The sequence below is a fragment of the Nylanderia fulva genome, unplaced genomic scaffold (genome assembly GCF_048542155.1).
Source record: "Nylanderia fulva isolate GAGA-0341 unplaced genomic scaffold, ASM4854215v1 Scaffold28, whole genome shotgun sequence".
NCBI lineage: Eukaryota > Metazoa > Arthropoda > Insecta > Hymenoptera > Formicidae > Nylanderia > Nylanderia fulva.
Genome location: NW_028190347.1, coordinates 2,529,792 through 2,555,931, shown reverse-complemented (window position 1 = coordinate 2,555,931; position 26,140 = coordinate 2,529,792). Strand labels below are relative to the sequence as shown.

General features: G+C 34.2%; 1 protein-coding gene across 1 annotated transcript in view; it reads left to right on the top strand.

Moving 5' to 3' along the window:
• The first annotated feature begins 209 nt into the window (after positions 1-209).
• Positions 210-26,140, top strand: part of Dgk (diacyl glycerol kinase 1) — a 91,022-nt gene continuing 65,091 nt past the window's right edge. Inside the window, exon 1 of the mRNA XM_029311162.2 lies at positions 210-508. The gene's annotated coding sequence lies outside the window, so the exon portion shown is untranslated. The remainder of the gene's footprint in view (positions 509-26,140) is intronic.

Genomic DNA, 26,140 nt, shown 5'->3' with positions numbered 1-26,140 from the left:
TGCATTTTGTAATCTACGAGAAACCATATATAAAAAGGAATTTTCATCGTCCCGTAATTGGTCTCGCGCGTTTCGCAGGTAGATCAGGATGCGAGGAAGATGAGAGTAATCTTTTTGCGCGTGCGAACGATCCGCCGCAGGGGCAGCATCCCTGTGGAGCAGGTGGCGCTGACGCAGGGGCCGGAGCCGGAGATCGCGGCGGGCGGGCCGAGCCAGTCGGCTCCGCGCTTCACGCGTGTGCGCATCTTGTGCAACGTTTTCGTTGCGTTCGGTGATTTTGAGAGCAAAAGAAAAGAGAGATCTCGCAAGTATTCGCGCGGTGAATAAATACCTGTCGGCGATTTATGAATAAACAGTTAAAAATTGCGGTTCGCGATTGCAGTTGAAATTAGCGCGTCTCTTATCTTCCTTTCGACGAGGACACCGGCTGAAGACGATGAGGATGTCGAGGATGTAAGAGCGGCGCACTTGGAACGTCTCCGATCCGCGGCACGATGGCGCGGAAATGGTAAATACACCCTGCTTCGTTTATTATTCTTCCCTTTCCGAAGGGTCGTTCTCGTTACGCATCCTTCACTCGCGTTTTACTATCTGTCACTCATTTCCCGCGAATCTCTCCGTGACACGCGTCCGTCGCGTCGCCGGTTATTACAGCATCTCTCTCGTTCTTCGATCACTCGCAGAAGTATTCGATTTATTTGCACTTCGACGCGATCGATTGTTTTGTTTTATTATATATGAATGTAAACCGGGTGTAATACGTTTTTCGAAAAAAAGCAATGCCTCGATTATCTCTCATTTAAATATGATACATTATACAGGCGCAATCGTGGCTTGATGTTATGATCAATAAAGATACAAGTACAAATAATAATGATAAGTAAAGATGTTTATGCTTCTTATTAAAAGTAAATACATTTTGTTCTCGTATGGAAAATAGCAAAAAATAATTTTTCTTACACACAAATTTGTTAGAAATTTATACAAGGATATATAAAGTTGTGTAAAATTATTGTTACATATAAATATATTTGATCTTTATACGATTAAAGATTAAAAACAAATTAGAGAAAAAATCTCAGTCGTAATTACGAATTATAGAGATTTGCATTGATAAAAATTAATAAAAATTGACAATTTAGCATGTATGTATATCATTGACTGATAAATTAACAGATGTTACTAGCAATATCTTTTGATTAGTCTCATTTAGAAAGCCATTAATTTTATTATTACACTTCGACCTTGTACACCAAAGTTTCCCAAAGATGAATTATATCCGAAACGATAAGACTCAAGCTTTATCCCTTTTTTAGTAATTATATACTGAACATATTATAGGCAAGATTGCAGCAATATTATAATGCAGAGAGCAAAACAGTTGATTCAGAAAATATCCCGCAAAAGTAATTAACATGTCGATATATGTAGTGTAGTTGGTTGCTATCAACCACGCGGTTAACTGTAATTAAATAAAGTTTCTTTACTATATAGGGTGTGTCGTAGGAAGCCATCATTTATATTACAACTTTCTAATTTCCACATTGTGTGCTTTCATATAACTCTACTATTAAATAAAAATGCTGCATTGTAAGGATTTAAGGATCAACACAATTGATATAAAAGATAATAAATTCACAAATTCGTTCACGATCAAAAAAATTCGCAAATTCATTATTTTTGATATCAATTGAATAGACAAATAGAATCGTTGAAAAATGTACGTAAATAAAATCGTTCTTAAAAAAATGATCACGCGTCACGAATTTATTATCGCCAGATCCTTGATGGCGATCTCGGCACCTTGACATGACATTTACTCACCATTCAGTTCCAATCTGAATAATTAACATATACGTTTTTGATCAAATACGTCCTTTTGTCGGACGCTTAATTGGTGAACGTTCGAAATTCGGCTTGCGATTATATGAAACGAAACTACAATTCCATGCCCTTTGTCGGAGATCCCTTTTAACCTTTGACCTTCACAACAATATTATACTATGTGCATGTAATATATATAGTACATATCTACAATATATATTATATGTAGTACATATAATATATAATATACACATATATTCACACGCGACTTGCGGTGCGATGCCCTCATTTTGCTACGAAAGACAAAGACATCTCGTGGCTTCGAATGCATTAACATAGTGAGCTTGAAAAAGCAAGTGTCTCTGCATTTCCGCAGCTTCATAACTTAGTTTAAAACTGCAACTTCGTATAATAGTAATTTACAAAAGGGTCCAGAAGTCTCACTCTATTCTATTGTGCAACTCGTCCTGGCCGACATTGCGACTTTCCACGAGTGCGGTTGAATGCGATGAATGGAGAATCAAAAACCAATGGGCAGGTGTAACATTTCTATAATATTGCACTTGACTTTCGTATTACAAACGATACTACACAATTGGGATAACAAATCATTCTTTCATTTCATATAGATAAATTACACAGGCCGACAAAAAAGATTTTTGTCGAGTAACTAATCAGAGTGTTTCTTTTAGATTTTCGGCTATATATAAAAAACAATGCCGCTGTCCAAATTGTTCCATGATGTAATAATTTTTTTATAAATTTTTATTTCATTTATCATTTGTGCTATAGACTTGATCTATAGAATCAATTAATAGAAATTTATCTAATGAATTCACACCGCGTATATGCTTCATTTTTCAATTATTAAATTACTCTGAAAAATGATAATATAAGCAGTTACATCAACATTTACTTTGACTATTTTTGTTGTTAATAATATGACATGTATTAGCAAAAATGGACATTTTTAACTGGAAAATTCTAACATAATTTTATGTAACGTCAACAGATGCTATATTAATAAAATTTCTATCACGCATGCGAGCGAGTTAAATCTTTCAATTACATTCAGCATCCACGGAATTCAGGAACTGAATGCTTAATGAGAAAGCGAGTAATTTCGTCGACGTTTATTTAAGCTGAGAAATAATACAAAATATGCAATTCACATGTTACACGCAAACAGGTTTTAGCGAAAAATTTCAAGCGATAGACCGACGCGTTGTTTTGAATCTCGCTTTGCATAAACATAAACCAACTCCAAAATACTCCGTAAATTTGTGCGATCGATCACGGACAGTCGATTTTGAAGAATAATATTCGGTACATCTGTCAAACATATGGTATTAGTTTATGAAATGTCCTTGAGGTTGTCTTTCCGACGAACGAACTATTAATTTAAAGTTGGCTTTAATTCAAACTAATCTCTCCGAGTTTTGCGAATGAATACCTGTATTCGAAATCTCTCCTTGCAGAAAATATCACAAATGAAAACGCAAGTTTTTATGTGCACTAAATCGCGATTATATCGAAGCAGAGTTTCGAATACCATTTCAAATCAAGCAGTTTCGCTTCATTTAATGAATTTAACCGCGAGCGGCAATAAATGCATGCAATATCGAAAGTAATAGCAATAAAAATAGATATAAAAATAGATATCACTAAACGCAAGTTTTATTTTATTTTTATAAATATTTTATTATGGAAATTATTGTATATAATTAAATTGTGTGATTCGTTGTACGTGGCAAGCGATTTATTAGTAAATATATAATTAAATTTCAAAGACATACAATAATAAAATTTTATAACGTGAATTTTCCGTTTAGCTTATTTTTTAAATAAATTAGCTTTTGATTGTTTTGTAAATCACTCGCGCAAGAATCATTTATATACATAATTTTCATTCGTGCAATTAATGTACCTTTTCGTAGCAATCAGAATCGCAAATATCTCTTATATCAAGATCCGCCTTTTTTCTTCACTCGTTTCATAAATATTGTTTTAATTTGCATCGCTGTGTTTTTCATACGCTTCATATATACAATCATCTTGATGAATTGTATACATTCAAAATACGTACACAAATGATCGTGAATGAAAGATTTCGCTCTTGAAATGGAATTTTTTTGATGTATGCGCTTACAAAGTGCATTTCAACAGGTTGTTGATTCAGCTGTCTATTATTTTGAATATAAATCATCAAAAGACATAAAACACATATCTCTTTCTTACGTTTCATTATTTCGTAATTTCGTGAAAAAAAATGTTTTTCTCTTATTGTTAGAAAACTTGAAAATGAGCCTGTAACTCACAAAGGATGCAAATTTCGCACAAAAATATTTTTATTTTGTTTCGGAAGATAGATGAATAAAAAATTCACTTTAGTGGATTTGCATTCATGCAAAATGAAAAATTTAGTGGATTTGCATTTATGCAAAATTAAAAATTTCATGTTGTCAAAAAAAGAGAAATTGCGTTTATGTAGAAACAAGTATATGGGAGAATGTGCGCAAGAAGATGCGAAAACATGAATATTGCAATTTTTATTTTTAAAAATTTTTAAATGTTCCATCGAAAAAATTAAAGCGCATAAGAATATCTGCGATATTTTTTGCTATTTTTGCAGCCCGAATCAATAGTCAGCTTTCGATACGACAAAAAACATTGAACATTTTTACAAAAGCTGTACAATGTACTGTTATAGAAATATTGTAGTATTAACCCGTTCGAACTATTCACAAATCGGCAGTCAAATCCGTCGATAAAGATAGACAAATTTCCGATAAACGAATCTACTTCTTTACAATTTTTACCTTTGAAAGATGTTTTAGCTCGTGAGTGTTTTCAAGTAATTCAATTGTTCAGTTCAATCGTTTATATCATCCGTAGAATTAATAAAGACTATTTTAATAAGTATTGCAAAAAAAACATGTATAAAAATTATATCTGGTAATAATTCAATGGAACATTTTAACATCTCATTTTCAGAAATATTTAGAAATAATGTCATATATAATAGAATATGCCGTGCAAAAAATTTTATTCTATTTAAATGAATTTTTTGACATTTTTCACGATGTAATTCAAAAGAAAGGTAAAGAGTACTGAATCAACAACCTGTTGAAACGTACTTTTCAGTACGCGTTCGTACAAATGTTCTGTCTGTCAAGCTTTGCCGAAATCTAAATTTAACCGCGTGCACAGAGATTGTGATAAATGTCTAATGTAAATCTAGCGCTAAATTAAGCGTATCAAATGTGTACATATCTAGGATTTCTAACTAGCATCCAGTGCCACGAAGACGTTAAACTATATAACATGTAATCCAGAATTCTACCGGTTTGGATCAGCTTTACGTGACGTAGAAGTGAATGTGACTTTTACGGTCGCATGGCTCTATGAATATGCATTGTTTAATTATATTCTCTGCTCGGCGCGTTTGTAAGCGATTGTCTTCTACAGGTAGACCGGAATTTCAAACAGCTCCATGTGTAAAAGCTCGATCGTTACTCACTCAAAATTCAAGGGCTCGTATATAAAGTATTGAGCATTAAATATGATAATGAAACTCATTATTCCTATACGTTTGTTCTTCGCATCTTGTCTTCACATCTCTTGTGTGGAAGTAAAATTCTCGAAATATTATAAATGGCAAGATAGATCGTTGTGGAAAATCCAGAAATTGAAATGAATTCTCTCAAATTCTAATCGCGACTTAATTATCGTACTTTACCTTGTACAAGTGAAAATTCTCACGAAGTAGAACAACAGTCTATCGCTGAATATGCGAACAGGCAGACCGAAATAAATCCGCTTCTATACCGCGAATATCGAACTGACTGCATCAGATTCTACATTCAGCATTCCGCATTCAGGACTGCTTAACCGCGTTAAGAACAATGAGCCTCGCAACGGAAGCTTGCCAAGCTTCATTAACGTGCTTCATTTGCAGCGCGCGCGTGCACTCGATTGATTTATTCCATGAAAAGGAAAACAAAACGGCTTTATACGGTTCGTAAAACTGGCTGTTAGTCTCCTTTGACTTTATATCCCTTAATCCTTTTTACGGCACCTCTGCGACAGAGAACTTTCATCGCGTAACCGCACGAGAAGCCTTTTTCTCCCACATTCCCTTATCTGTTTCTCCCTCTGCCTCCTTTCTTCCTTGTGATCTGGCGCATCCCTCTCTTTCCCTCTGTATTTTCTTCACCCTTTCCGAACCCCTCATCCTATCCGGCTCAAGGTCAACCAACGGAGGATGCGTTACTATGACGACGCACGAGCTCAGTGTTACGTGCCGCCCAGTCCTATCCCTTTTCCATATTACCACGCACATGTCTATCCGTTGTGTCGCCGAAGACCGAGATGTGTTGCATAATTTTGACAATGCGTCGGCAAACATGTCACCGTCGCAGACAGAGGGTGCGCGATGAAACGTGGCGTAATTTTGACAATATACGTCGGCGAACGCATGCATGCGAAAGATATAACGGAGAGAAGTTAGGGATTAAACCTGTCAAACTCGATACGTAATATACTGCCAGAGTATTCCCGTATACCTAGTCTCTTAATTACCAGAGACAATGTGAAACGAGCGTGCATCGCATTGAAATTGCAGACACGCCAATACATAAATACCACAAAATTGCGTTTTCAGGGACGCGTGTGCGACCATGTAAAAGCACGTAGTCATCCGAATGTTGAATTATATTATTCGAAAGAGATAAAAAGAGAGAGAGAGAGAGAGAGTACATCTGATATAATTGTGCGGCTTCTGAAAAAGGTCATTTTATTGTTTCTCTTTGTAGTCTTTGTTGTAACTAGAAATTTTATGTATATTTTACAGAAATTGTTATACATTTATTTAAAAAAAATATTTTACAATATTTTGCACAATAATATATATATTTTAAAAACTGCCTTTCGCACAGTATAATAAATTCTGTATTTCTATGAAATATAGTCACTCGAATTTTTCTCTTGACAATAAAATCTTATAAAATATCATTACTATAGTAATCAGTAGTCATGTTCGTATTTCACAAAATGATGCATGATGAATGAAATTGCACATGACGAAAAAAAATAATGGCAAAACTAACTATTAGATATCATTCGAAAATCGATCAATTTTCTATATAGCAATAAAATGAACTTTATTTTCCGGTTATTGATGTTTTCATGTAAAAAGCTTCTTAAATCTCGATTGTCATTGAATCGAGATTATTTTGCGCGTTGTTGCCAACAGTTTCTGTTGTCGTAAGTATAACTTGTGGAATACGAGGTAACCGGGTTAGATGGGTGTCATTGACATCAAGAATACCAACCGACCACCTGTAGAAACCCATCGTTAACGCCAACTACTGTCGTCGCCAGTGGTCACAATAACTTACCAATTATGACATGTACATGCATTAATGAGCTCACCGAGCGTAACTATTTTCACTTATATCTCACAGATATATGACGCTATAGTAGACAAGATTAATCGAATATTGTTCGATTAGTGTTAGCGTTCGAACAATTTAAGAGAAATATTCTACCACAATTTTCTAAAGTATAACTGAAAGTATTTTCTATATGTGTGAAAGTATATTGTTCAATATAAATATTTTATGTCGAATATTGTGTATCAGATTTATTCTCTCAATCTCTTTAAAATTTTAAATTTATAACATAATTTACAAGAACGAAGAAAAAATTAAGCTTCTAAAAAAAGAGAGCCTAAAGAGATAATTAAATGATTTAATTGTATCGTGAAGAATATTAAAATTTTAGAATAATCGAGACTGAATTGTACACTGTTATTATAATTAGAAGGCAAAGAGCCAGAAAATCAGAGAAACCATAAGATAGATGAGTACACTGCCAGTTTATATTATAATTCTAGACAGCTCCGAAATTCGGGTAGCGCGAGAAACTGAACATCGGGAAAAGTGGAAGCTTTAACGATTTATTTTGCGAAAACACGTATCATTCGTATTCGTTTGCTGCCAGTGTGAGTTCTGTTAGTATATATATACGTACCGCACACATGTACTGATTGCATCCGTAAAATTTACGCGAACTCGTATAAATCCCGGAAAGGTCACGCTCGACCGGCAAAACGATATAAAAAATTTAAGGAAACGCGGCGCTATATATATCCGTTTAGCAGTTTTATACTGAAAGTGAGAATCCAGTGTTTGAGAGAATTTGGAAAAACCGTGTGCGACATAACGTAGAAATAAACGCAACGAGGAACGAAACGTCAACCGATTGTCGAACACAATTTTTTTCACAAAAATTTTTGCGTTTATTTAACATAATACAGATGAATGGTAAATGGTGAGGCAAATACTTGGTGTTAATATTTTAACATCAAAAAATGCAGTTTCAAGTAATTTGAAATAAATTTTGTGTAAAATTAACATAGTTTTAATGTAAAAATTAATTAAAAATAATTTTCCATTTTATCATCCCTCCTATAAATTTTAATAGACGAATTTTATCATTCTCTCTCTAATAATATAGGTAGTATATTTATTATGTAAAACTAAAAATAAATGCACATTCCGTTATTTTTACATTTTTTCAGTTGTTTTAATAATTTAACATTTCAGTTCAATTAAAACACAAACCAGCAAAATGTCAAATTAACAGATGAATGTTAAATAAATATTTAATAGAAACAGAAAGCTTGTAACGGGGACTTTTTTAAACAAGAAAACACAAAGTTTCCAACTGTGAACGATATTTTCAATCGTGTGAAGCATCAGCGTTGTCGAGTTACCATGTCCAGGGTGAATTTTTGATTTCGCACGCGCATTTCTCCGCATCCTTTTACGTTACACATCTCCTTTCTTGGGAAAGGCGTCTCTGACGGCTTTTTAATCTCGCATGCTTTTGTAACGCGGGACATTGTTATTACGCTGCATATATCGGTTGTGCGCGTTCGATTGACAGGCAATTGCCGACGTATTGTGCAAGCAACCACGGCATGATTACAGCCGCGAGGCAGCACAATGGATTCGTGCGATCGTTTGTTTTCCTTCAGAGCGGCATAAAGAGCTGGCTGGTATTACATTTTTCTTTGAATTGTCCGTGACATACGTATTATATACATTGCACATATGTATACGTCTGCGAATTCACGCAAAGAGACGATGATACCCCCTACATCCCTCTCATCCGTCTTACTATACATTCTGATTAACTGTCTACATTGATCCGCAGTAGTATATACCACTTACAGATCGGACGCGAACTCACAGCTGGCTATCCTTCTTCCGAACCCTTCTTCCAGCTTTCGTACGTTTCTTCGGGATCGCTTGGAGCAGAGAATCGCAACACTCGTTTTATCATCCTATCGACGGTCTTAGGAAAGTTTCTCTTCTCGGTTTTGTAATCCACAAATACATATATCTAGCAAGATTTATGCGTAGACATATCCGTAGTTCTATTGTTAATTTAACATAAATAATTTTATATTATATTTATTGTTACTTTTGAAGCTACTGCAGATAGTTTACAAGAATTTAAAATGATAATTTTGAGGGTGAATTATTTTTGTAAAGCTAAAAACATTCGGAATATATCGGAGTTTCTGAATTTCCGGTATTTTCAGGTTCAGGATTAATTGGTAATCGATTGTAGTTATTTTGTAATCTTTTTAACGAGAATATGATTGTACGCATTGTACCTTCGTAAAAAATTTATTATGCGTTTGTTTTTGTTATTAAATTCAATATTGATTATTTTAATGACACATTTAGGAAATATTGATGGTATTGCACGTTAATTACAAATATTAATAAAATATGCTCGAACTGCAACCTCTCTTACGCTGTCAATTCGAAACGTCAACGATCATCAACGATTCTACTTCCGTCTGTCACGCTGTGTTGAACACGTGCCATTTGATGCGCGGTCTGCGTGCGACAGGCATGTCTACGTTGATTGCCAAAATTTTCAGTCACTTACACATGTCTCTCAACCGGCCAAGTCGAGAGTAATGCAATGAATTTCTCTAAATAAAGCTGCTTGAAATAAATCTTATGCGTCTTGCGATATAGTAAGGTAGTAATTGCGTTGGTCGGCAGTCAATCGAATTTGTAACTGATAATTTTCAACTTTTGACATTCAAAATTATTCACAATTTATGAATAAATTAATCAAAAAATCAAATAAAGATATAATGAAAACTATATTAAATATATTGACACTTAATCATTGTGAGAACGTGTTAGAAAAAAGATGAAATATTTTGAAGAATTTTAGTAGAGCTTCTACAATGCGAAACGCAAATTTCAATTTCGACGAATTAGAAAGAGCCAAATGGACACGGATGATAGCGTCAGTTTCAAGGAAAATTAATTTTTCGTTGAAATTGATTAGTTGATGTACACGGAGTACTAATTGTTTTGGTTCGATACCAAGTAACTAAATCTAAATTCGAGATTTCTATTTTAATAAATCTCTCTTTGATTCCCCTCCTCTAAAAAAATAGACAAAAATGATATTTTGTAAAGATATATATATTATTTTTGAATATATCACAAGAATAAAAATACACGTCATAGGACATAAAAATCAAGGAAGAATACACACAAAATAGTGCCATATATTTCTCTAAAAATAGAAACGCTTTATTATCGTTTTAGGAACGTGTTTACTGTTTCCGCTGATATTTCTGGGCACCCAGAACTAAAAGGGTGCTAAAACGGCTACATAAATAATTATTGAACTTTTAAATCGACCCGTTCACGAATCCCTCGCTCTCCGGGATCGTATTTTTCGCCGCATCGTCGCTTAAAATTGTCGTACGGATCCGCCTGCTCAATGTATCGCGAAAGAGTAGATGTGTTATCAGTCGCAATTTATTTTCGCAAGAGGAGAAACGATGCAGCACCGCCGAGACACATACGACACGCGTCTTCCGAGCCATCTTAAAAGGTTTCCTTCCTCGGTGACTCGGAAAATTCGTCCGGAAAATACATCCTCATAGGCGATTGGCTTCGCTCTCCATTACGATCTGCCTTCGCGATCATATACGAAAACGCATCGAACATTTCGAGGATACCGATATGGCTGCTGGAATTTAATACGTCTTGCATATATACCTATCGTCACGCCGACAATTTCATTCGTCATGGAACACGCCAGGCATAAAGCCTCGAACATACCGAGAGATTATTTGATGCTTTCGTCACGATAATTATTGCTCCGCCAGAGCTATATATCATTTTAATATAAATAGTAATATATAATAAAATTTTCATACATGAAAATGTATTATAGAAGAAATTCTTTATACCAGATGAAAGAAGATTGATTGTCTTTCTCTTTCTTTTTCCTATTCTCTCTCTCTTCTACAGTTTCTATTTATTAAAGCTATACACTTCAATGTCTTGCAAATTATATATTTAAAAAAAATGTTTTAATTTTCGTCAAATCGATAAAATATGATTACATTAATCATTACAGATATTAATTTGCATTCTCCTGCAAACAGAGGAAAAAAGGTGCCTAGATCAAGATCTATATTTCACATTGTAAAATCCAGCCGGTTTCGCACGATATTAATCGCTCATTAATTATTTCTTGACGATGCGCACGATAGAACACGGACATTTTCCAGTCTCGTTATTGCGGCGCGCATGCAGGTATATCGCAAAAGCGACAGATGTTATCGGCGATAATTTATCTTCGGAGAGGACGAAAAGAGCGATGCAACTCTCCCCGAGGTGTGCTGCGCTTTATGACTTCGAAGGAGGGTCTGCTGCCGGTGAAAAATTCCGCTCCCGACAGCGCGACGTGGCGCCTATACGGTGACAATAGCAAATCTGCCGTCGAGCATTAATTAACACCCCGCAGTCACGTCTCCTTCAGGATCAGACCTTGGCTGCGCGCATGGGTTCTTGAAATAACTCACCTTTTCCCCGTGCCCGAGTTAAATTATTTGCGCGCGGAACGCGTTCCAAGACACGGCCGAACATTAATTCGAACGAAGCGTGTCCGCTTTCCTCGTGCTTTGGTGCACTACGAGGGATTAGGCGATATCTCAGTCTCATGAGAATTTTCGACGTTAATAGATTCCATCCGGAGAAATAATTTGTTGAAAAAAGATTTCCCTTCCTTCGAACATGTATATTTTATTGTTTTCGATTTTTTTATGCAGAAAAAAGATATATCAATTCGAAATTTACAAGTTTCAAATAATAGTTGTATCAAGAATTATTATTATTTTAATTTTTGATTAATATTATATCCTTCTCATTAGATGGAGATTGCACTAGAGATGTTAAAGAAAATTTAATATCACATGTAAGTACCGCGAGGAAAACGATTGACACGCTTCTCTAGTTTCAGTGCCAATAACATCAGCGTTACCGGTTCATTAGTTTGTTCATGGTCTCTTCTATTTTATTTACAACTCTGAGGCATTTATTTTTTACGGCCACTGCTTTTTACAGAATTCATACTCCAACAGAATACTGGTCTTAATCGCATATCAGTCAACATTAAAATTAAATCTGCTAAAATAATTTGCTCTACTTTCTATAGGAATATCGATTTTTTTTAAAAATCAAATATTCGATTTTCTTATATATATATATATATAGAATTTATGTAAAGAATTTACAGTTACGTTAGAATTTATGTGAACTGTATATTATATATATTGTATATTTCATGTAGTTATATTTTTTCTTTACATAACAGAAAACAATTAATTACTTGCTGAAACACTAATTGATAAATACGAAAAGACAAATAAATATTACGAGCGATTAATGAAAGAAAGTATCAATATTTACGTTAATATATCTACGCGTGATAATCATCAACAAAAATAATTGCTCGCGAATTGAAAGATTGAAACACTAATTCCATATCTCATCTGAAAATTAAAATCGAACTGCGCGCGCGATGAGAGCACCAGATGTCAATCATATGGGATCTGTGCGTCGAATTACGCGGCTTAAACCCGCGTGAGATGCGTCAGACCAACTCGCTGTTTGCTCGAGTTTGCGAGATGGCTATCGATCGTTGCGATATTATAGCGTAATAAATTTTAATAGGCAATGTCGAGAACGAGCCGTCGATCGTCGTTGCGTTAACAGCGTTACGCTTGTGGATGATTCTGTTTCGCGCGGAAACATTTGCAATTATAGCCCGGCTGTGGTTATCGTCCTTCGGTCCTTCATGGAAGGGACGGACACTATCCACTGACAGATTTTCATGCACTCCCGTAATCCCAAAACCGTTCCTTTAACATCGATGATAATCGTCTGCGCTTTTACAGTTGCATGGCAACTCGAACAGGGTCAGGTGAAAATATTTCTAGCTTATAAGTATTTTTCGAAATGATCAGCGGGAATATGAGCGTCCGTAGGATTTTTTCCAGGTCGGAGCATAATTAAATTTTTTTGTTTTTTATTTTTTGTTAATTTTCTTAATTTTTTAAATTTAATTTTATTTTTTTGTGTTATTTTGTTGTTTTTATTTTTCTATATTAAATATGCAAATAAATTCCAATGTTTATTCAAAAGGAGAGCTTCATTTTTTTACTGATTCCAAGGAAGGGCAAATGCTCTCGCTACCCTCTACGGACGCCCACGAGCGGAAATATTACCGAGCAAAGATGCAATAATTAAAGGGACTAGTTAATCCTATCTATGCATTTGACATATCACTTAAAAAAATTGAAAAATATTTTTAAATAGAATTATATCGCGGAATGTTACTCCAATGGAATTTTAATTGAAAGTTTATTAAATATTAGATGACAGATATTTAATATAGAAATTCCGAGACTCTATGCTGAAAATATTCCCTCTGCAAAAAAAAAAACGGCTTCAAATTCATCAAACACAAAGAATCTCTAAGATACCATCCGCTTTTCATTCTGAAACATTGTATACATTCGCTCTCCTCATTTCAAACCTTCTTTAAACGAAGGCAAAACAGTTTTTCAATCTACGTATTCATCTACGCACAACTATTTTATAAATAATTGCCAATAGGGCGCTCTGTTCGGCAACGGCGTCGTATTCTTTTCCAGGTCAACATTAGCATAAAACGGGCGGAATTTGTTACGTTTTTTTTGTACGCCACTCATTGATGTGTCAGGATCAATTCCGATTTATCGAACACGATCATTAGGGATATGAGCGCGCATTATTACCTCATTATCCGTTTATTTATTAATTATTTGGACCACAATCGATTTATAAGGGGACGTGTTTGTGTTTTTGTTACTTAATTTACATTGATAATGTGTATGCAGATATAACAGATAAAATAATGATATAGTAGTTGAAATCTGTGTATTAAAAGAATTATTTACTGTTTACAGAATTATCAATATCTAATTAGTTCGCTAATATTATATTGAAAATTTATTCGTTCGTTTTGCTATTTAACAAAAAAATAAATCAAGTAATTAACGAGCAGAATATAATATTGTCTAATTCAGTTATTATCCTGTAGCATTCTCGATGTGATTATCTGTATAATGTAATGTACTTCCTTTTTCGCGCTATATATTTTATATTGATCACTTCTCTTTTTCATATTTATAAATAACAAGCTAATTTTTTTATTAAACGCATATTAGAGATCTCCTCGACAATCTAAAATAATATACAAAAAATTTGTAATTTTGTTGAAAGATTTGAATTATTCTAACATATGCGTTGCTTGCTAAGGACCGTTTAAATAGCCGATAATACGATTATGATAGTTTACGAAAATGTTTCGGACGCAAGTAATCTCATCTATAACTATATTAATCGCGTATCGCTTTATATGCGGTGCATACGACGCTTCGCAGCGTGAGATAATATTAATTTTGCAATGTTATAATCTCGGTTGATATTGTTAAAAATTATTTTTTGATTGGAAAACACTTGGTAATCTTATATCCTCTTAATTGCATCTAACGTTAAGCTCTTTAATATATAACTTTTTTTTATACAACTTCCATTTTTAATATCACGCAATTTTAAATTTATTTTCTATGGAATTTGTAAATGAAATCAATTCACAATCATAATTGTGCATTAACATCCCTTATTTTTAATTCTAACAACGAGTTCTTCAATTAGTCTCTTGATCGATTTTCTAGTTTTAGATAAAAATGAAAGATCGAACGAATGCTAGAAATATAATTACTTTACATTGCCTCGAATGATAATGCCGCACATGTTAGGCAAACTTATTAAAGCACGATTTTCTCAAGTTCTGTCAACCGCAAGAGAAGTAGATAGCAAATCCAAGCCTCCAAGGACAGCTTCATTAAGATGGAGCGACTTCAAAGAGTCTTATCTTCCGATTCTCGAAAGGAATAAAGAGTCAAAGATTTCTCTCTTATCGGAGCACATCCGAGAGCATCGGGAGTGCTTTTTCTTCGCTTCCCCCGAGAAGCATTGTTCTTCGACCGTATGTCTGAAATCTTTACGACAACGAATCCTATTCAAATATCTTTCTCTCGCGGAGACTTTAGCGCGTGGGTGTCGGAGCGAATCTACGGTGTCACTGTCGACTCAAATATCTCTCAACTTTCTCCACAATTCAAGCTAGTTGAGAAATTTCAACAAAACTGTCTCGCATAGTATAAGTATCTTTTAGACTGGAGAGAAACGTAACTATGTCATATTTATTTATTTTACATCTCTTTTTAAGATTTTATTGTCAGTATAACGTGTATCTTTCGTGTATCTTTCGTGTAAGTGACAGATAATTAAAGCGCAATATCAGTTTTTTTGTCATGTAAAGATCTCTTCTGTAGCATCTAATCGATATATTTATCAGATGATAAAAAGATAAAAGATGAGTCTCTCTATATAAAAAATATAAAGCAAGAACGAAAAATATACTCTTTCACGAAAGACTTTATAATTTTATTAACAACACGCGTCGTTTTAAATATAGTTTACGGTTTTTCTTCACGCTCCCCATAATGTTTAATTTAATCGACAGTCAATTATTAAACTGCATTCTAATTCGGACAAAATCCCTTCTCAACGGATTAAAGTGATATGTCGTTCGACATGTGTTTCTGGATAAACTCTCTCTGTCAGCTGCTCAGTACCATTAAATGCGCGTCGCGTCTTGACAATTACATTCGATACAATTAATTACTATAGAATAATTAATAATGTAATAAGCGATGCTGTACATGTCAATTTGCTAGATTATCAGTAGCTACACCGCTGCAAAGCTCATTAATAGGGATGATTAAATTTGGTATAACATACCGCAAGACATTTACTGTTAAATATTAGCTGACAGTGCATCACAATGCGTGGTATAATTCCAGAATTACAATTGCAATTGCGAATGCACAAAGAGAAAAAACAAGAAAATATTCAATCACAAAGTTTCTAAAGTTTCTTATCTTAAAATCTAACAAAGTATTGTTAGATTTAATGAATATTCTGGCCACTCTTTTCTTCGTGACTCGTTTTATATCGCGCTCATTCAACGAAATCAATTTTGTGTGTAATTAAATAAATTTCTATTGCGAGAAATACTCTTCGGTAATAAAAGACTAAGTATTAAAGCAGGTATCGTATTATTGATCGCGGATTTACTAATGTTTGCGAGTACGTGAAAACGCTCGTGTTACCTGGATATCACTGTATCTCTCTACCGAGAACTGAGCATCCCGACGGACTCGAAACTGGAAACGCATTAGAGAATTTGCGGAAACACACGGTGCATCAATAATTAACATATACGTGGCTTCCATTACGTTGAAGATGCCATAATGGTATACGCGGTGTAGATTAAGCCTTTGTCCGGAGAAAATCCGGAGAGTAATAGTAAAATTGCAATGTAAATCAATTTTAAGCGCAGTTGTATTAAACTAAAAGTAATTAGTGCGATCAACTTGAAGTAATAATTAAATTATCTATTCTTTTACTCTTCCAGTTGCAATAATTATCTACGAATAACCGTGCATTTTAATTATAAATTTTCTTTCTCTGCGGTTATATTTAAATGAATTCATATATATATACTATGTCAGTATAAAAACTTATTAGCGTAAAACGTAAAACAAGCAAATCGGAACGAATTGTAATGATCTTTAAAGGACGAGCGTTGTAGAACACCCTCCACCGAATGAAGAATACTTCATGTTAGTTAGGCACAGTTAGCGTTAATCGATGCCATCGAATGGTTCTCCGAAGGACGCGGACGCGAGTTTAACGCGCGTAAGAGGATCGTCGTAAGCGATCGGTGAAAACGGAGGTAATCGAAGTGTAATGATATAATTCGATCGGATGAACAGGGAAAGAGAGGCGTTGCCGAGAGATACGGGCGACGACGAACAGGGCCGCTTGTAAAAGGATCGCGGCCGACTATATACGGGAGCTTTTCTGGGGTAGGTTGGGTCACTTTAACGAGATTCCGACGTCGGCTAACGAGACTTCCATAGGGATTTAGATAGCGCGTATAACTAGGCATATAGCCGCGGTAATGACGCGAATCGGTGTCACGTTTGGTATCGCTTCATGCTTTGGAATTTCGAGCCGAAGTTTTCTCTCTCTCTCTCAGCAGCGCGTTTCGATGAGAGGAAGGTTCGGAATCCGTCCATCTGTCGCGTTCTCGTTAGTCTGCAGTTGCATGTTACAATTCTTTGAAATAAAGTACGCGCGCACGCTAATAAAAATGATTGTGCAGAAATTTTATTAAAGGAAGAAATAAATATGTAGGAAGAGAAAATATTTGCACACGCGCAAAGAATAAAAAGTGCATACGAGTAAGTTCTCGAAACGTTTCTCTTTCGCGGAAAGAGTTTTATTAGTTTAACGCTTTGCGGTAACATTTTTTTGAAAAATAATATCGCGAACAATTATACGCGTGATTTTTATTCGGCAAACAGAACTTTCAAAATGTTAAATGATTTATTGCAACTGCGTAGAAAATGTTAAAATCATATGGTCAAATCATCAAATAATATTTAAATTAATATTTTATAAAATTTTATTTCTCTTTTGACAATCACTCCACGTAGCTTCGTTATGGATATTTCATGCATATTTAACAAATTTGATATTATATTTGGATAAAAAGTACGTTTAGTTTTTTCAAATGCTATATCTATAAATCTTGAAACGTTTTATATATTTTGGAAAGAATGTGTGCGTGTTTTCTACAAAATACATCAAACTACATACATATATAGTTCTTTACTTCTATTGTGTCATTTTATAACAGAACTACTTTCAAGAAGTTTATGACTTTCGCGAAAGGTAAAACGCGGAACGTTATTCACACATTGCGTTATATTTTCCGATGTAAGTTATAGACTGCTATAAACGGGATTTTATTTTTCTTGAGTTTCTTTGGACGTCATGGCTAAGCAGCGAAACATTATAAGATCCGTAACTCATATAGTAGGCTCACGCTAAGGGCTCATACTTATCTTACTTCTCTTCCGTTCAAATCCTGTTCAGTGCGATACTTTAGTTCATAACTCCTCAGAGTCCGTTCACGATCTCGTTCACGACATCGCAGATACATACATCTTTGGGCACCGCCCAGATCTCCATAATATATACGCATAAATCTGCATGTCGCCGCTTTATTCCGCCGCAATACGTATATTGCAATTTGAATTAGTAGAGCGAGAAACACTTAATGTTTTAATTAAACATTGACACAAGATTAAATTTTGGAATTATAGATCCTTAGATAAATATAAATGTAAATTAATTTATATTTCATATTTTAATTCAGGTTCTAGGAGAGTTATACATCTAAGTCAAAAATAAATTGCAATCTTCTAAAATTTAATTTTCCAAATTTTTTCCTCTTTTCTCCATAATTATCTACTTAATTATTTTTAAAATAAAAAACATCATAAATCATTGTTCTTGATTTGAAGAATATTAACCTGTTAGAAAACGTCTATAAAAAAGAAGAGACTTTCATAGAGAGGATATGAATCTTTAATATACGAAATGGACGAAATAAAATCACGGAATTCATAGTTAAAATTTGGTTGTAAGTTCAACTTAATTCAATGAAATCTCCGACAGATAACGGGTAATGACGTTGGAAATTTAGATACTTCGCACAATTAGTAGCACGATAGTGGTTCGATTTATCTTCATCTAACTCTAACGTATCGCGTAATGTCAGTTAGGTTCAGTATTACGTAATATTATGTTAGTCTTTCCTTTTATCAAAAGATGCAAAAATAAGAAACAATATTTATAATTATTATAGAAAAATAGAAATGCGTAAGATATGATTTAAAAGATATGGATATTCAGGAAATCGAAATATTAATTAATTAAATGATTAATCAATTAAATAATATAAATGTTACATTTGTCTCTAAATGGACAAGTTTGATTAAAATATAAACGAAAAATATCACAATTTTGTCGTCTCGCGTGAGAAAAAAAAACGGTGCAACAATTCGCGAAAATTCTTCGAGAGTTTATGAGACTTTGCGAAGCACGTCAGCTTTCTTGTTGGTAAACTTCTCGAAGCGTACGCGAGATATGAAATGTTGCTAAAGGCGCAGCATAATTATGGCATATGAAACTTGCTACGATGTGCTGACGTGCATTTTGCCTGCTACGTTAAATATATTTAAATGTATTTTTTCGTCATTTCAATCTAAATAGACACACACACACACAGAGAGAGAGAGAGAGAAAAATCTTTATTTCTTTGAGAACAAACGATGCAAGATTTGCATGGAATAAAATTCATCATCATGGTTTTACCGAAAGCCGATTGAATACCATTGCTATAAAAAATTTTTTTTTTAAATTATAAATGATGAAAATAAATTAGAAGTATATAAGTGAATGTAAAAAGAATGAATCTTATATTCCAAATTTCTTGCCTTTGCAAACATCGCAAAATTCTTTTAAAATTTTGATGTAATAAAGGGGAAGAATTCTTTCTCTACACAGGAAATTTCTTTCTCTAAACTTTTATCGATACGTTTCATAAAAACTCCTGATGATTAAAATAAAAAGAAAGGTTTTTAAGAGAAAGAGAGAGAAAGAAAGCGGCTGTTTAGAATTCTTAAAAAGATTTTTGAAAAAAGTTTTCGTCTTAAAATATGTATTTCTGTGTTTTTCCGGAGAATATCTTTAATGTGAACTGGTTATGTACCACTATAAAAATAAAACCAATTTCGAGCAAACTTTGGAATGCACGGTAACGACGTTGATGCAAAGTTACGAGTATACTACGAATAAGCGAACGATGCTAACCGAAATAACCACGGCGCTTTTATCGCGGAAAAATGTCGACGAGGAAGGTGCGAAAGTCGAGCAATTCGTAAAGAAGCACGAGGAGCACGAAGTTTCTTCGTGGTATGTAATAGAGCGACGATGTCGAATGTTAATTACAAACAAACGAGAGGTGCGAAAATCAACGGTTAATTAAGTAAGATGCGAATAAGGAAATGAGAAAAAAGCGATAAAAAAAAAAAATAAAAGAGTAATTGGGACGGAGAGTAGAAGTTTATGGTGCTCCTTATTCGGGCAGAAAACTTCCGTGTTATACCACGAAAACGAGCTTCGTTGCGCTCGTCTTTATCTTTTTGTACGAATTTTTCTCCTCACACTCGCCTCTTCCGTTCTCATTTCGCTGATTTTTAGTATCGCGATAGAGTGATGTGAGTGTATTCTGGTGAAATTGAGGACTCGTTTCCGATGAAGCGGAAATCGAATATTCCACATAAATCCAGCCATCGATTGCACATCGATATTCAGTGAATTCGTAACATTTTGCGGAGAAATTTTCCAGCTTGCCCGAAATTGATTCGTTAATTATTTATTGCGAGAATGAGAGCATTGTATAATTAGTACTCATGTACGTTTTGTCTGATTTTTTCTGCGTTACCATGTTTCTCTACATTTTTAAGAGAGATTTAACTATACCTATATATTTTTTATTTATTTACTTTTCATTTTAAAGATACTAATTACGATAGTGATTTCATTAAGATGCCATAGTTCAAGTTTCACAAATCACGTATCTATCACAGCACAATTTTTGATAATTTAATATTATTTGCATTTAACAAAATTTATGGAAAATAATACAAAAAGAAAAAAAAATGACAAAGTATCGCGGAGAGATTTGTATCTTACAATTAGAAAAAAGAAAAGAAAAATTCCTTGAATCTATCGGGTAAAATATTCAGGTCAAATTCTGCATTGGAATAAAAAGATAAATATCGTCTATTATATCTAATTATATGCAATTACATGATCAACGACGTGCAAATAAAATATTATTGCACAAAATATAGTATACGCTAAAAAAAATTCGAATAAGTATTTATTTCAATACTGCCAAATAAATTATTTATTTGAAACTAATAATATTGATTTGATATGAAAAATATTGATTTGACATAAGAAAATTCTTTTCAAAACAAATAAATACTTATTTGTTTCAAATAAATGATTCATTTGGCAGTATTGAACTAAATATGTATATTAATTTAGTCATTTTTTTCGGTGTACTTTTCTCACGTGCGCATTTAAGCACTGCTTACGCGTGAATGTGCTTGTGATGTCACCGCGGCGCGTAAATGCATCCGCGTTGACATTTGCATAAATCCGCGTGGCGCATTAAATCACGGGTCCGCTATGTCATGTGCAAATTGTCGTTTAGACGCACTTTATAATAACACACGTCTGTAACATTTTGGGCGCGCGTATACATATATATACTCATACCCGGCGCACACGTACGACAAATTCTCAACAAAACTCGAATCGGAATCACGTTGTCTCATAAATCGCGAAATCCACGCATTCCGCTCTATTTGCAGGTATAGGTAATGGAAAGATCATCCATAAATCCGCGCGATTCTTTAATCGCCCCGGGGCCGCGCAGTTTCGATTTCGCGAGGCGCATTTATAAATTGCGCCCGCGGGTCCAGAATAATTATAGATCACACGCGGATTCGTACCGTAAGAATTTCACACGAGGCGCAAAACAATCCTAGTAGCTTCGCGGACGAATAAATAAATCGTCGTAGTAACGCGTGACGGTGGTCCGCAGTTTTAACGGCGCGGATCGTAGGCGTTCCTCGGGACGCGAGTTAGATTATATTCGCCTGGGACGACGTGTAATTTATTACATAATGCGAGTGGTATATAGTGCAATACGCGCTAGTGTGTGTATAAAGGTACTACGGACGCAAAACTTCCCTAAACGCGGACCATATGCATTTCTGGAACTCGCGCGAACTTTATTACATTGTTGTGCGCGTGTTCGTGATTTGTGATAACTTAAGGTGTGATGTTGGACATGACTGTTTTCACCGACAAAATGTTAATTTGTAATTTTAGATTCATTTTTTGTTTTTATCAAATTAAAAATGCTTTTAGAGATTAAAGTACATATGTTGATAAAGGTACATAGTCATCTTTGATTGGAAAGAAAGAAAAAAATTCGAAAATTTACCGAGCTGTCAGTTTATACAAATATTTATTTTACATTAAAGTTATACAGTTTGCGAGTACAAAATAAGCCCAGGAAGGCCAAGGAGATAATATGTGAAAGAATGGCAGAAAATCTTTAAAATTGAGTTTAGAGGTTTAGTATTAAAAAGAAAAACAAAAAGTCTGATTTATGTAAAGTATACATGCAATACTAAAGTAATAAGTTAAAAAAGAGCAATAAATTATATCCAGGATATTGGTACAGAGACGCTATAGAGTTCTCAATATATATATATTTATATTTATAAAAGCAATAAAAAAATGAACATAAAATTACAAACTAATATTTTGTCAGTAAAACAGCATTCTCTCAATAATTGTGCGAGAGATACATAAATCAAAGGTAATATAGAGTCAGGTATTTTCCTTCAAGCTTCATTTGGAATTTAAAATAACATCTACCTTTAAATGTATGTATATGTAAGATTAGTTTAGCATATGTATATTTATGGCTGATCAATTCAATGTTTTACTACTTTGGAAATAAATTACTGATCTCGATAAATTGAAAACAGAATTGTTATAGAAAAATACTGCATCAGTGCTTTCTCTCTCTGTGTTTGTATCATTTCTGCTGCTTTCTCGTAGTAACTTTACATTTTACAATTTTGTTCGAAGAAACCTTTTCTCCAACAATGAGAATCGAGAAATGCGTAGGATATTTGTCTGAGCTTTAATAATAATAATAATACAATGCTGATGAAAACATGACGCAAGAATTTCCCTATCGTTATCATTCTCTTTCTCGCGTGAAAAATCGCATTAAACAATTAACATCGTTGAATGAAGTAAGATATATTACATTCGTGCAACACAATTCGGACAGTTGCGACATTTTACACGGTATATAACCATTCGTAACGCACGCGCATCCTCGTCTCTAAAAACGGCCGATTTATCGAGAAAATTTATGACCGACAATGAATTTTCAAATCGCAAAATCCACGTATACACTTCGGATTTTGTGTTATATACACTGGCGTTCGCATAAATTCGCTGGTGCACGCGCGAGTTGCCGCGCGAGGCAATGGTACATATGTTGTAAGTCGTCGTTGTCGTCGTCATTGACTACGAAGAAGTCATAAACTCCCGTGTTTTCGCATGCAAGCGTGTATTCACACATGTAGTAGCCATAATATCGCGCGCGTTCGCCCACTCGTGTATTTTGGGGGATCCGTGCGTAATATACTTCGTAAGAAACGACACGGTTGTCGTAACGATGCAGTTTTTACGACAATTCACAAAATGGTAACGGGAGGCCAGGAGACATGTATATTGTCATCAAGGGAGAATTTATTCCCGTCGAAATCTCCAGCCTTTACTTTTACTTTTAAACTTATACTTACTTCTCTTTACAATGTTTCTTTCTTTTGGTGTATAATGAAAGCTATTCTGGGTCTGGTAATTGAGTCATAAATTTGATTTTGTATTCTTCGAATGTTCACTTTAAATTGCAAAATGATGACAGATATAGCAAAGAGTAAAATTCTGTTTCAATTTAAACTCACCAAAAGTTTTTATATTTATTAAATAGTATTATATATTCTGTCTTCTATAAATTTTTTGTAAATTCGAATAATAAAACTGACATTTTTTCAATTCAAGATATCGTCTTTATAATAAATTGAGACTGAAATTGATTGATTGCAAAGCTCGTTTAAAAACGATCTTTTTATTTTCAATATTACTAAAACTTATTACGATTGTTTATACAATTCGAATTTCTAACATTTGTGCTCGCGCGCGCGGCAAAACCGCATGCGAAGCCGCATTGTGTTCTTAGCATATGTCGACCAACCAGAGCTCAGCACGTGAAATCAAATTACCTATGTGTAACCTCATCAAACAATTTGAACGAGAAGCCAAATTGGTTCCTTTGAACTTCAACAAAGTGCTGCGCGCCAAAGGAAAATTGTTATCGTTGCGACACGTATTGTATCTCGAAAAAAAAAATACAAAAAGGAATTTGTTATATATATATATATATATATATATATATATATACACACGCACACATACAGTCATCATATTTTATATATAAAATTTTTATACATGAATTCTTTGTCGTTAAAAATTTTCTCTTGAAACACTCTAACATGTCGCAAAGATAATTTTTTGTAATATTTCAGCGTGTTCAGAAATTAATTAGTTTAAAAGCTAGCTAGTTAAAATAAAATAACATGGATTTGTTTTCGAATATAGCGTGAGACTTGGTACTGTCGATTGAGAGCTTTTTATCCGAGCTTCTCTACGAGAGTTTCCGGTTGAAGAGACCGATGATACTTGTCTGTTAAAGTATATAATTTCCGTACACTATGATCAAATCAAACGATGCGTATTTCGCAAAAAAATAAGCTTCTTTTCGATTTTCATATAGATGGAGATTAATTTTTTTTTTTTCGAATTTTGTACGGATACCGCAAATTAGCTCTTCTTTCGTCTTTTCCTCTTACCCTATCATCTCGCGAGTAAACACGTCCGTTGAAAAAGTGTCGAGCGCGAACGGAAGCGTCCCGAGAAAGGATGAAAAGAAAATCCGGAATTCCTTTGCTCCGGTTTTCTAACGCGATGAGAAAAAAAGTCGGACGAGAGAGCGGAAAAGTTTTCCCGTCATGATACATCTACTAAAAGTACGCTCAACACATATATATTTACACACATACATACATATGCAAACATAGACATCTCTCTCTCTTCGCTAAAAATACTTTTGCCCCTTATCAGAGTTCACAGAGAGCCTCTATTGCTAGTAGAAAAAGCTAGTCCGGCTTCAAACGAGACGAACCTTTTAAATTCGTTTTGCCGTCTGTCGTTGCGCTTCTCTTTCTTTCTGTGTCACTTGTGATTTTATGCTCTCGTTCAAAGACTATTATTACAAATCACGCGTAGCACTCTCCGTGGACAATCCTTCTCGAGGGAAAGAATTTCCTGGAAAGTCCTCGAGAATTTCAAGAGGGTGTTTCGATCTACGTGCCGCACATAAAACGATATAACGTCGATTTCGGATCTGAATGCATGATTGTGAAAATAATATCGCGATTTGCGTGTAAGAGACAATGTTATACAAGCGAAATATACATATATTGACATTGCGATCAAATGACAACATCGATAAATACGCAATTCAGGCTATAGATATTTTACAATTTTGTATTCTTCGGTAATGTTCGATTCTTCTCGATTTCGAATTCCGTGTATCAGATTTTATATGCTGAAATTACACCTCGAGTTTTATTCACGTGATTTGTCGCAATTGATATTCGAACAGCTACTTCATAGCTATTTTCCACCTTTCATTATCCGCAGTATTATAATACTCTATTGTCCATTATTAAATTTAGAATCGAAGAAATATAATTTAATGTTCCAAAAGAATGAAGATCCGAAGGTATGAAGATACAATAGATGTAAAAAAATATATAAAATAATACATAAAATCGTCGTTATTTTTAGCCATAAACATTAAAGAACACAAACTCGAAATGAAATAATACTCGCAACGTGAAATATTATACACTGATTTCCCGTAATTACTTTAAATAATTTTTATTAAATTTATCTTTCAACTTATGATTCTCTTTGCTTTTTTTAAATAAAAAAGTGGTCAATCTCCTGACATCTGTTCCACTTAATTAGTGCGATTAGAACAAAGCAGACAGCACTTCTAATTGTGAAAGTTCCAATAATTTTTCATCGACCAGTGTCCGCTGGGAGTATTAAAAGTGTCAGAAAATTATCGTCATATACGAAGCTGTCAAATACGCAGCTGTAATATATTGCCTCGTTAAATCCACCTTCGACCTTTCCTCCGGCAAAAAGTGCATCGTCTT